This window comes from Hirundo rustica, chromosome 7 (genome assembly GCF_015227805.2).
Source record: "Hirundo rustica isolate bHirRus1 chromosome 7, bHirRus1.pri.v3, whole genome shotgun sequence".
Classification (NCBI taxonomy): Eukaryota; Metazoa; Chordata; class Aves; order Passeriformes; family Hirundinidae; genus Hirundo; species Hirundo rustica.
The window spans coordinates 30,431,366-30,444,708 of record NC_053456.1 but is presented as its reverse complement, the minus strand read 5'-3'; the positions used below and the strand labels follow the sequence as shown (position 1 = coordinate 30,444,708).

At 49.1% G+C, this 13,343-nt stretch overlaps 1 long non-coding RNA gene across 1 annotated transcript; it reads left to right on the top strand.

The window, feature by feature from the left end:
- Positions 1 to 696: 696 nt before the first annotated feature.
- On the top strand, positions 697 to 8,416 carry LOC120755157 (uncharacterized). Its single transcript, XR_005701652.2, has 3 exons — positions 697 to 910; positions 2,741 to 2,846; positions 3,881 to 8,416. It is a non-coding gene; the product is annotated as an uncharacterized LOC120755157 (long non-coding RNA).
- The last annotated feature ends 4,927 nt before the right edge of the window (positions 8,417 to 13,343 follow it).

Below are 13,343 nucleotides of genomic sequence, written 5' to 3'. Positions count from 1 at the left end.
AGGAAGGCTTGTTACTGTGGCCATTGGGATTTGGCAGCTCTTTGCCTTGGTTCCGGGCTCCCGAGGCCGTGAGGGGAGCGCCGCGTGCTCAGCACGCCCTGCTCTGCTCCTTCCCTTGAGCGTGGAGCCATTTTCCAGCTGAACGAGCGGCATCATTCCAGGCACCTTCAGGCTGGCATCAGGATGTGTTTTCGGGATGCCAGCTGGCAGAAGGAGGGGTGTGTGCCCCTCCAGACATGCTCACAACCAGGGCTAGCGAGGCCCGTGCTGTTCCCAGCCTTGAGCTGGGGTGCGACTGGGTCGCACTGTGGAGCTTGCTGGCTGTCTCCTTAAGCAGGAAAATGAGGAGAAACGCCATGAGGCTCTTTTGTGCTGTACAGAAGGGTTGAAAAGATGTTGTGCTGCAGTGATTCAGTGGGGAAAGGATAAATCCCTCACATACACCTACGCACCACCACGAGAAAGAACTCCGTGGGCAGAGAAGGAGCAGAACATGAAATATGAATTTCCTCGAGCTGCTCGGGAGGGACGGCTGCCCGGGGCCCTTCCCCCGGCGGCGGCCCGCTGCCCGCGCTGAAGGCCGGCCCCTCGGGGGAGGCCGCAGGTGGGGCTGCCTGCCCTGCCCGTCACCCGAGCCCCGGGCCAGGGCCGCGCCCCTTCACACCTGATTTGGGGCTGTGGTTCTCCCCCCGGCCAGGCCTCCCGCTGAACGGCCGTGCCGGGCTGAGCTGGCAGTGCTTCACGGCCGGGGGGGAATGGTGGAGGTGGTTCCCGCTGTGGGAAAGTTTGGGAAGCCCTAATGTAGGCTAGTGCCAAACCTTTGGGTCATCAGATGGTGCTCTAGACGCCTGCTGACTCCAAAACCACCACTCAGCCTGATTCCTGATGCTCCTGTCTCCCTGTTCTTTGGGTAAGTGTGCAACAAAGACTGCTTTTGACCATTAAAAATATATTTGGAGGTCTTCAAATCATCTTTGTTCGAGGTGCACTGTCTGTGACAGATGCTGGTGAGGTAGGGGCTGTATGGAGCCTGGGGCACACACAGAGTCTCTGGAGGAGCCATGGCAGCAAACGTAATCACTGCTGGTTTGGGCAGATTTAATTTACATTGCGAGAGGTTTTATTCAATTCTATTTGCTTTCTTAAATATTTTATATTACTTCTCACTAAATTTGAATTCCTCCTATGTCTATGGAGCGTATGGGGATGCAGTTAATTTCCTATTACCCTGGGGATTTCAGACAGCTTCATTCTCAAAGCTATTTAGAAAATTATTTAATCACCTTGGAAAATCCAAGCCAAACAATCTTGTGTTTACTTATTACTCGGTTGTAAATTTGTGATGCAAAACATAGCAGTACTGGGTTGTAACACTGCACATAAGCCTCCACTGAAATCCAGTGCCAAAATTTAAAAAAAAGCCCTAAAAAACACATTAACTCTCTGCATGCAGCGACACGAATACAGATGAATTTTTGCATCACAAGGTTGGGCAGGAATTTCCGAGGTTTCTGCGGAGCCGAGTAACCCCGCAGATGCAGCTCGTTGTGACACACTGAATTAGGATGTGATCATATTTACGCATTTTGAAACCCCGTAATGACTCATCCCCATGCCGTTAGAAGTTTGCTCTTCGTAAATGTGTGTTTGGCTGCTGCAAAGGGGCCATGTGAACGCCCACAGGACCCGGGGAAGGCAGCCCTTCCTCCCACCGCCTCCGGCGGGCAGGGAATGGAGGCAGGGATGCTGCTTGGCAGTGGGTGCCTGCCTGCGACCTCCATTCTCCTCCCACCCGTCCCCAAAATGGGACCTGCATGGACACGAAGCTGCTACCAGAGGGGCCCTTAGGTTCAACATTGCCATATAAAGAAGTGTGAGCTGGTCCCACCCTCACTACAGAAATACTGGGGCACACATTCTTGTGTTTGGCAGGGGCCTGTTGAAGTCACTAATCTCTGTGCTTGGCACCGCAGTTCGCTGGACTTGACACATGTATAAGAACCACCTTAAAGGACAAAAATCCAGCTTTTCCCCCCCACACACTGGGTGTCTGGTGAACCCCTGCTGAGCCTGGCAGGGGGCACGGCCCCAGCCTGGGGGTGATGTGGGCTCCTACTGGTTTTGGTGGAGCAGTGTCAGCCTGACGCCCACGCGGCACCCTCGGGATCCGCCTCACGCCCATTCAGGAGCTGCAGCTTCTCCGCCGCGCACAGACTGAGCTCAGAGCATCCCTCTCGTATCTCCCCTCCCTGGCTCGCTTCCAGCCTCTCGGAGTGCGCCCGGTTATTACTGTAGCATCCAGCGTGTTTTACTTCATATTCATCTCTCTTGCACATACCGGCCCACTCATGTATTAGATCCGAATCCCTTTTTTTTTTTTTCTGTTCCCTTTTTTTTCCCAGCTTGTTGCTCGACAGAGCGGTGAGGCACGACACACTGCGTGTTGTGACGCATCCTGACAGGTCTCGGCGGCACGGCGTGCTAGGCTTGGAGCAGCCGTCTCCGCTGTGTCCTGTATTCCCGCTGGCCAGACCCACCGGTTCCCAGCAGCAGCTGCCTCCAGGGAAGCAGAGGAGAGTGTTGGATGCTGCGGGTGGTGATGGCACCCAAAGGTGTCTCGGCTTTTAACGTGCCTCTTTGCCAAAGCAGGGGAAAGGCAAGAAAAAATGCTGCCACTCGATATTCCCAAAGCCTTGCTTGCTCTCCTCTTGCATCATGTTTTGGCCTTTTGTTCTCGCAGGTGGTGGTGGCTGTGCTAGCTGAAGGTGATTCCACAGGGCCGCCTGGGGCCATGCTGGATTCCCGGCTGCATTGGTAGCACTGGCAGGTGAAGTGCCAGAAACAGTGTGAGTACAGAGTTTCCAAATTATTTTGGTGTGTTAGACGTGGCCAGTTTGGAAGAGCTTGTCACTGTGCTCCTCAGGAGGATAAGAAAATGTTTCAAAGCTTGATAGCAACAAAGAATTGCTAATGGGAAGGAGAATGGAGTGTGTCTTACCAAGGAGCTGCTGCAGGTGCCTGGGGAAGGCAGCACCGGTGCAAGGCTGCAGAGGGGTGGGGGGAACGAACATTTTCTAAAATACTGTTTTTTGATTTGCTGATTTTCCTCTTCTGAAGTGACCTACTAAAAAGGCTAATTCTGCTGGCTGGTGAAGTCTGGGTTTTATTTAAATCTGTGGAGGAAAAAAGTAGGAATGATACTCAAAGTGGCTATCTTAAAGTATGCAACCACTGCAGGAGTTCCCTGATGCAACTGTGTATGTTTTAATTATGAGATAGAGGAGAATTCATGTCAGTGCTAGAAACCAAGTTTGCATCTCAACCTCACACAAATGTCTTTCTCTTGGTGTCCAAAGCAATTCCCTGGGTGTTGGTGGAGTGGGGTCCCATCTCACTGCCCAAAGGCAGCTGGTTTCTTCCCTCAAATGGAGATGAGCTGGCCTCGAAGGCAGCAGACACTCTGCAAATTGCTGTGTTGGCTTGCCACTTGTGGCAGCTGTTCCATTTCACCCTTTGCTGTGCCCAGCAGTGGCCAGACAGTGCTGGGTCTCAGGCTGGACACTTGCTGAGGTGGATTTGTTTGTTTTCTACTGTTTCCATGCCTTTGGAGGCAATGAAGAGGATTGATGTGACCTCCACAGCCAAGACAGAGCCAATGAAGCAGGTGGCAAGCCGGGTGCAGGGTGCAAAAAAACCTGCAAACCCAACTGAAAGGCTTTTAATTAAAACAAAAGATTAGATCAACAAGGTATTACAACAGGTGGTTAAATCCTGCGGCTAAACAGTCCAGGCTTTGTTCTCCGAGTCTGATGCATGAAGAGAAACTTTCTACAGGGCAAACAAGGGATCCTGAATGCATGGCATTAAATGTTTATTACAGGTAACACAGCAAGACTGCATTTCACAGGGAGACAGCAGAGACATGTAAATGCACGGCTCGCATCGATGGGGCCTCTCCAACGGTGTCAAAAGTTTGCGTTCCCATGGGATGGCAAGAGGCTGATTTGGTTTGCTGCTTGCTGTGGCTGTGCCGGAGCTTCTGGCAGCCTGGAGCTGTGTGCTGCTGGCAGGGGACACTGCCTGGTTTCTTGTCTCCTGCCCCTGTCCGGCAGTGAGGCTGGCAGAGCCATCACTCCCTCGTTGTTAAATTAATGGGACATGTTTTGCTCATCATGGTCTGTGGTATTTGCAAAGCACTTTGACGTGTGCGTTGTTAGGTGTTCTGGGTAGTCCTGCAGCCATGCTGGGGAAGGGGCTGGATGTGTCACCTGCTGCTGACAACCCCATGAGGTGCAGCTGAAGTGCCTGCCAGAGGTGCCTTGTTTTTTGTGGATGAGCTACATCCTGACTTTGAGAACCGTTGCACCGTATTTCAGTCTCCTGATCTCAGACACCTCAACCTCAGAACGTGCACCTGATGGAATGAGTCCAGAGGAGAGCCACAAAGTGGTGGTCAAAGGGTGGTCAAAGGGCTGGACCACCTCTCCAATGAAGATGAGTTGAGCTAGTTCAGCTTGGAAAAGGGGAAGCTTTGAAGAGCCTTACAGCAACCTTTCAATACCTAAAGAGGGCCTGCGAGAGAGCTAAAGAGGGATTGTTGGCAAGGGCCTGTAGTGACAGAGGGTAATGGCTTCAAACTGACAGAGGGCAGGTTTAGATTAGTTATTAGGAAGGAATGTTTCCTATGAGGGTGATGAGGCCTTGGCACAGGCTGCCCAGAGGAGCTCTGAGTGTCCCATCTCTGGAAGTGTTCAAGGCCATGCTGGATGGGGCCTTGCAGGGGCTGAGGCCAGTGCAATGGGGATGTGCCCTCAGTGCAGCTGAGCACCACAATGAAGACAATCCTGACGCTGCCTGTGAGTCCTCCCCATGGTGCCTCAGCATCAGGACTTGGGGAAACAGGTGAGTGTTCTACCTGCTCTCACAAACACAAATGATACCAGGAAGAAGAATCCCTATTCAGAATTGTTAGAATTTTCCTTTTAGTTAAGGCTGGAGGGAAAAAGATGAAATGAGAAGACCCACCACTGTACTGTTTGGTTGCTTTGCTCTAGTCTGCATTCAGCAGAATCTGGGGGAATGACTGTCTTCCTGAAAGACAACCTTCAATCAGAAAAGAAATCCAACCTAAAGTCCTCATTAAAATATTCCAAAGGGAGGAATTGGATTACCTGTGGCTGTGCACTGGGAGAAAAAACACCAAGCTATCCTCTGATGCTTTTAAAACATCAGCTGAGACACCATTTTAGGAGGCAGGTGAGTATGGTGGGCCCCAGAGCAGTGATGCTGCTCTCCCACCGAGCGGGTACTGCAGGCACAGACCCAGCTCGGAGCGTCACTGCCAGCGCAGGAGCCCTGGGAAGCGGTGCTGTTCCGCGCCTCGGCACCGCCTGCTAGTTTTTGCAGAATGAGGAAAACGCTCTCGCCTGACCCGGGGCCTCCTTCCCCCTGGGAGAGCACAGATGGTCTCCTGGTGAAGGTGTGGGCCTGGAAATTGGGAGCTCTGGATGCCTTTCCCGGCTACATCAGAAACTTGCTATGTGGCACCACCTACTTCTGCGCCCACGTTTCCTCCTACTCCTTCTCTCTCGCTCGCCGCTTTTTCCAGACCTTTCACCTCGCTGCTCGAATGTGTTTTTCCTTTCGCAGAGTGCTTTTCTCAGACTCCAAAGCCTCCTGGTGCGCTGTCACCAGTACCTGGACCACACACCCACTCCTGCCCGGGCTTCTTCTGCCCTTTCACCCTTCCCATCGATCCTCCCTTCCCCTTGCAGTGCTGCTGCCGTTTGATTTCTCCTCCTGACACTGCTCATGGCCAGAATTCTCCTTGTTCTTCTCTGGGAGTGTCGCTCCCGGTTTTCCGCAGGCAGAGCTGAGGTGGGTGCTGAGGGCAGAGCCAGCAGCAGGCAGGCTGTAGCCCCTGCTCGGGCAAGCCTGCTGGCAGGAGTGCTGGGAAATCGATGGATGTGACTCACAGCTCAGCAGCCTGACTCAGCCCATGGGTTTTCTGTTTTGGACCGAATGAAACCCTTAGAGCTGGGTCCTGCTCATTCTCTTGGCTGCATTTGTCACAAGGCTCTGGGTTTTGCTGGGATTTGTTGCTTCAATGTGATGTTCCCCATTCTTGGCTGGAAGCGTGTGCTTTGTGGAGCAGGCCCTGCCTAGCTAATACGTCTGGGACAGATTTTTTCTTCCTCAAAGATGATCTGTGTGACATGACATCGTGCATCCCCTTCCCAAGGGCTCCTGGCAAGGACTTTGCTTTCCGTGCTCTGTCCAGGCTGTGGCTGTCAATGTCAATTGATATTAAGTGACTAATTACAATGTGTAAGTTATTTATTGTGCCTCAAAAGGATGAGATGTGTCACCATAGGACACGAAAGAAAGACGAAAATACTCTAGATCAGAAGGCCAAAAGTATAGAAGGTTTTATTGTCTAATTCTTAGCACCTTTCATAAGGTGTTCTGATACAGACTTAACATGATTGGTGACTAGGAACGACACCTCTCGAATCCCATTGGTGAAACTAGAGAAACAGCAAAACACCACCTGGAGAAAGATTGTTTTGCGAAAGGATAGTTGTTTTGCCAAGATTGTTTTAAGAAGAGGCTTTCTCGAGAACTTTTCCCTTGGGAAAGAGTTAAGCACTACTAGCAGGCTAAAATCTCTTCAGACTTAGAAATGTCAGGCCCACAGAGATGCCCACTCCTAAGTCAAAACACCTGCAGGATTTCTAAAGCCAGATCCAGTCTGGGCTGCCAGGCATGTTTTGCTGCTCCTGGTCACGCAAGGGCTGGATCAAGGTGGTGAGCCATGGTTAGCAGAGCCCAGATGTTGGTGGTGTCAAACCCTTCAGCAGCATCCTCAGCAGCTGCTGTTACAGCTCACTGCCCAGAGCGAGCACCAGGAACGGCGTGGGACTCACTTGGAGGCACAGCCCTGTTTCACTGCTGTTCCCATTCGGGGTGAGAATTGGGATGTGACTCAGGCTTGCTCCAACCCATGTTGATGCAGCCTGTGCCCCTTGGAGAGCTCTGTGCCAACAGTCCCATTCCTCGAGGTCCCCCTCGGTCGGGTTCTACCTTGGGCACACACAGCAGTGACTCTGTGACTTCAACTCGCAGCAGAAGCCTCTCCTTGATGGAATGAGAGTGGGTCTGCTGGGGCAGCGGCCCGGTTAATTGGGTGTTTTAGTGGTAGAGTATGGGAACCCAGTAGAAGCTGCAGTCCTGGTCTCCTGCCACGCTTTTGGTGGGGACACTCATGAAGAAGCTATCAGGATGTCATCTGGATCCAAATGTCCAGGGAGTCTGAGAACACCAGAGGTCCACTCCTAATAGGAGTGTGCTTAAGATAGAGACCAGAGGCATCTCCTCTCTTCAACAAAACACCAGGGTGAGGAAAACAGCTTGCCTAGTCTGCAGCGAAAAGCTGGAGTGAGGGAAAGAAGCAATGCCAGCAGGATAAGGGGATGCCAGGATATAACCCTGGAATCTACAGTTCACAGCTTTCATTTTTCTGGAACAAGCCAAAGGTGGGACAAGCCTGGTGGTGCTGGGAGTGAGGTCTGAAGCTGGTGGCATCCCCACATGCTGCAGAAGGGCAGGCAGAGCGGAGCAGCTTGGGAATGTGTGGCAAGGCAAAAGGTGAACCACAGGACTGGTTGAAAATATTTCTGCTTTTCATAACCCAGCAATCCATCTTGCATGTAAATTAGGTGTCTGAAATGTTCCCACCACCATCAGCAGGATTTCTATCTGCCTGCAAGAAAGGGAGCTGGGTAGGAGCCTTGTGTTACTGACTAATCTTGCAAGGGGAGAAAATATAAGAACTAATTAAATTAAGTCTTATTTAATACTTGGCTCAGGGATAGGATGGTAATAAAAGAAGAGAAACTGTTTCCTTGTTGTAATATGGTAGAGCATTAATTAAGGAAAAAAAAAAAAAAGGCCCCAAATGGTTGTGATGCCAAGCTGCATTAATATCCAGCTGTTGTGCTTTGCATCTGCTGGAATGCTGAGAGTCCTTTAAAATATGCGACTCTGGGTTTGCATAAACAAAACCAATGATCAAGGCTGAGGGACAGCAAATCAAAGGGAAAGCAGAGATGCTCTGCAGTAGAGGGGCAGGAGACAGAGTTTATTAAGGACTACCAGAGTAGAACACGAGCCCCTGGTCCTTCAGTCCTCTCCTGTTGCCACTGCAGCCTCCAGCAAGGTTTCTGCACTGTGGAACTGCTGGGGCTCTTCCTTCCCCCACTCAGCCAAAGAGATGGCCAGTAGAGCTGATGAGAGAAACAAAGGAGTATTACCTCATCCCTAAACCTGCAATCTTTTAATCTAGAAATTGAGAATTAGGATTGTCTTTTGACATGTCTTCTACAAACTTTATACAATCAATGCACAAATATTTTTATTGGACTATTTTGAGAATTTATTTTGCTATTTTAATTTATAAATGTATTGTAAATTTGAAGAAAAATCTTAGATTATTTGTCCAGGACCTTCTTGATGAGTCAGAAACACGCCTTTGAAATATTCCGGATTTGCTATATCTGATATTTTTTTGTCCTTGGAGATCACCTGGTTCAGAAATAATTCAGCAAACTTCTGCGATAATACATCACTAACCAAATTAGGCTCCAGCAGACATTATTTGAAGATGGTGTTTTATAAACCCAATATATGATAGATAAAGTTCAGGATAGGTTTCAGGATTCTTATAAAATATCACAAAGGAAAATAATCTGTAGCTGCTGAATTAGAAGAAACCCAAATATTTTCAGTTTTTCATAAATGGGAATTTTGGGAAAATAATTTATGAATTTTTTTTTTAATTATTTTATTTTCTTTTTAAATTTTAGAGTACTTGAGGACAATCTGGTTAGTGTGTATGGATGTTTTTCCATTCCAACTTCTCGTGTCATCCCTGTAAAGGCAGTGCATTACATACCTTACAATTACCTACACATCATAGTATGATGTAAGAGCTTCAGCTATTTTTATTTTTAATTTTTTAATTAAGAGTTGTTTGGCTAGATACTGATTAATCTCCCTAGCCTTTGTTTCTAGATCAAAGTGGCTCATGTTCATGTTGTAACAAAATGGTTTGATGACTTTGCTGGGGCACAAACAGGAGCCACTTTGATCTAGAACAAAGAAAAGATGTCTTGAACAGCACCAGATAACAGCTGCTCTTTGTGATTGTAATGGCAAGTAAAAGGAGAATATTTCAACTATTATTCCTGTCATAATATGACATGATAGAGTACCTACTTCTGACATGTAATTTAAGTGGTAAAAATAATATTATTAGAATGAAACTCCATATAATGAGATTTATTTTTTTTTTAATGGAGGAGCCTTCATTTATAAAGTGGCAGCTTTCATCAGTACTCATGTTTCACCAACAGGTGGATTCTGTTGCGATTGCCTTTGTGACAGAAAATACTTAGTTTGACCAAAAATTAAGGAACAGCTGCCATTAGCTTGGGGTCCTCAGTGCGCAGCCTCTTGGGATGCAGAGATGCTCTGGCAGATGTGCCCTGTACCAGGGGACAGGTCAAGAGCTTTGCTCTGCTGGGACTAGAAGCGGGATGCTGACCCCCACTGGAACATGGGGAAGCTGAAGGATTTCTTCCAAAAAGACTAACTTGCTGAGGCTTTTTCCGAAACTGCATGTAAACAGCCCTTGTGGTCTCAGGTGACTTTGTGACCTCCCCTTGTGGCTCTGACTGATGTCTCTCCTGGGACGCAGAGAGCTGGTGTGGGAGGGGAGGTTTCCTCAGCCCACCGCGGCTGGGGTCTCGCTGTCCTCACTCCAAAATCAAAGGCTTGGCGTTGCTGCCAGCCGTGGTGTTGTGTGGCCATGACCCATTTAAGGTCCCCCCTCATCCCGTGGCAGGTGCTGAGGAGGGCAGGGACCTGATACGGCCCTTCCCCATGTCCCTGCAGCCGGGCCACCAGCACACCTGGAGGCATGGCCAGGACCAGAGGAGCTTCCTGGGATTTGGGGCCAGGGGGCCCAGTCTGCTCCCCGCCAGCAGGGGAATTTTGCTGGAACTTCAGGAGCTGTTGGCAGGGTTGCTGGCCAGCCTTAGCCACAGGTGCTCCGATGAGGAGCAGCAAACAAAAATGAAATTATTTTGTGTATGTAAATTGTCTCCTGAAACAGGCATTTGGCAACCCTAATGGTTTTCTGCATGCCGGGGTGTATCCAGGCACTAAAATAAGTCAGGATGTAGGAGGGATGGGAGGTGGGAGATAGGGAAGACTCTTTTTATATTACTCCCCTTGCTATATTAAGAGGCACTGTTCCCTTTCCTGGCTTGAGAAAAAGCTCTCTCTCGCCTTGCAGACGGTCTCCCATCCGGGTTTAAACTGCTCTCAAACCAGGACTTAGAGATCCTTGTTCTTGGCCTCACCCTCTGCATCCCTGTGACCTGCAGGGGTGTGAGGAGGCCCTAGCCAAGCCTGGCTGCGAGGATAAGGCAGTGGTGGTGCTGTTAGCTCACACCAGGCTTCGGGGGTTGCCCTGTGTCCTGACTTGCAGGTGGAGAGAATACAGGTAACTGAGCATTAGAGGGAGGTTCTGCTCTTCCCAGACAAGGGTGGGCTGCCAAGGGGATTGCTTCTTGCTTTCCTCCTTATTTTTTTCCCTCCTTCTCTTTCCCCCCCACCCAAGGCTCGCAGCTGGGTGTTGCTGGGGTTGAGGCTGACAGGGGGCAGATAACTTAGGATGTGCATGTTTTAGATCATGGCACCGAGCCCAGAGTTTTTTGGATGGGTGCCGCCTTAGTATTGTAGAAATCCAGGGAAATAAATAACTAATCATTGACTCTGACAAAGTCTCTGCTCATGGCTGGCTACTACAGGTGAACTTCATCCCGTAACAATGACAGTTGACAAGCGCTCCAGGCACTCCGTAATTCCCATCCTTGGAAAAGAATCAATGAGATGTTTAATCGGTGACCTGCCCCTATCTCTAGAGTTGCACCCGCTCTGCTGACACGACTTCTTGCCTTGCTGGCAGCCTGGCACTGCTGGAAGCCAACAGAAGTGAGGAGGAACTGAGAGCAGGCTGTTTTCTTCCCGGTGTGAGTGGGAGTAGGGAGTGGGCGATGCTGCTCCCCTGCTTGTCACAGCTGTTGTTTTCCGCCTGAGCGAGGGGAAGAGATGCAGGCATGGAGAAAGCTGGATCCCACTGAACTGCTGTCCCCCACGCTCCCTCCAAAGGCCAAACCCATCCCAATCCATCACACCGCCCAGAGTAGTAATTAATGGGTGTTACAGAGCTCCGGAAGAGAGAAGCTCAGGTGAAAAGCAGAGCAGGAATGCTGATAGCCCCAGGTGCCCTTGCAGTGCCTGGCAGGTTTGGCATGGCTGGCTGGGGAACCCTGGGCTCCTCACCACAGAGAGGATGGGAGCAGAGGCTGTGCCTGAGGTCAGGGAATGCTGGATAACACCCCAAGCCGTTTCTCTGAATGTAAAGATTTATTGTTTTTCCATGAAACCTAAATGCTGACTTGCAGTGGAGGTGACTGTAGCTTTTAGTTCACCAGGGTTTAGGATGAAAAGCAAGTCAGGGGAGTGATCCCACAGGGACATGTGTGTATTTATTAACCCTGCTTATTTATGTTTGTGGGCTCCAGCCTGAACAGAGCAGCTGAAATTACACTCTTTGTGTAGATATCGCTATTAACATTTACCCTTAATGACAGTGTCATCATTCCTACACAAATTACTTCAACAGAGAAAATGCAGGGGGTCCCTGCAGTGAGAACTGCCTGGTTTGTGAGCCAGCTGCTGTGGCAGAGCCATCCCCAAAATGCTCTCCTTTTCTTCAGTAGTGCAAAGGGAGGAAAACATGAAGGTTAGGATGCTCCATGGTTCATCTTCATACTGGGATGCAGTGGAAACAACCCTTGCCTCTCTATCTCTAGCACGTGTAGGGATGTTGTGCTGATGACTGGGCTGTGAGGAGGAGGAGGGAGCAGGATGCTCTGACTGTTACCCACAGGAATGACAGCTCTTTGCTGGGGCTGACTGCTACAATCCATCTTTCCTGGGGCTGGGGCACGCCCAGTCCCTGTGGAGTGATGGCAACTTCCAGGAGTGTAGGACACACATTAAGGAGCATTTATCAAAACTCAGTAATGACAAATGAAAAAATTCCTCAGTGGTGTCTAGAGGATTTCCCCCTGTGCTCTCATTGTGTAAATGCTGATTTACTCAGGAAAACCCAATGCATATTTTAAAGCCTTATATGCCATTGTAATGACTTTGAGTACTAATTCCAGAAATGATCCATTCCCATTGCTGGAACAAAACCCCACCAGTTTTCCACTGTAATGATCGTGTTTGCCTTGTGCTTTGTATAGGATCAAGGTGTCCTACAGAACCTCCAATATCGGGAGACAGCTAATATGGTATTTTTCAACAGGAATATTTCTAGGGGTAGAAAATAAGCCATTTGTTAGCCATTACATATATGTAAGTATCATCCTGAATTTTATTCCCTTTTTTCTTCCTTCTTTCCTCACTCCCTCACTTTTTCTCAAGCTCTCTAGAAACAGCTCCCGCTGCTAAACGGAGCCCCAGTCTGACAGTGTGACTATTGAGTACATCCAAGATTTCTTCCTGCAATATCAGGTGTGCTTTGAGGATTAGACAGCAGAGCCCTCACCAGATGCCTTTGCTATCAAGCCTCATGAAATGTGCTCTGACAGGGGCAGGCGATCCCCGCACAGAGCCTGCTGACAGGGCTGTCTGCCTTGTGATGCTCAGCTTTATTTTTGGAGCGCTCCATGTCTTGAATGTGTTAGGTTCTGAGATGCCATTTTACTTTCTCCCAAAATAAATTCACCGTCTCCGTAGTTGAGGCCAAAAATGCCGAGTTTGTATTTTTCTTTCCATTGTTTAGGAGAAGACAGAAGAATTATCCTTTAAAGTTACTTTTTAATGTATTTCAAAGAAGGAAGAAAAGGCATGAGATCCTTTTTGTTCTGCAGATTTCTTTGAAATCCCTTTTGCCATTCCTACACCAACTTCTTGGTCCTTGGTGAAAGGAACCAAAATGCAGTGTCTTTTTACTTTTTGGGTGGTTTTTGTTTGTTTGTTTGTTTTTACATTTAGCTACCCAGCTGAAATCAAAGTGGTCCTGGTGCAGCTGAGAGAGGGGCAGCAGCTGATCCCTGTTCCCCAGAGACTGTGCTGTTACATTTCCTCAGGGCAGGATGGGATGCCACCTGTCCCTCCTTGGGCCACCCCCTCAGGGTCTTTACTAAAATTTCTGTTCTAAAAAGAAGGCAGAAAGCATATTTCAGCAGATACTACATTTTTAC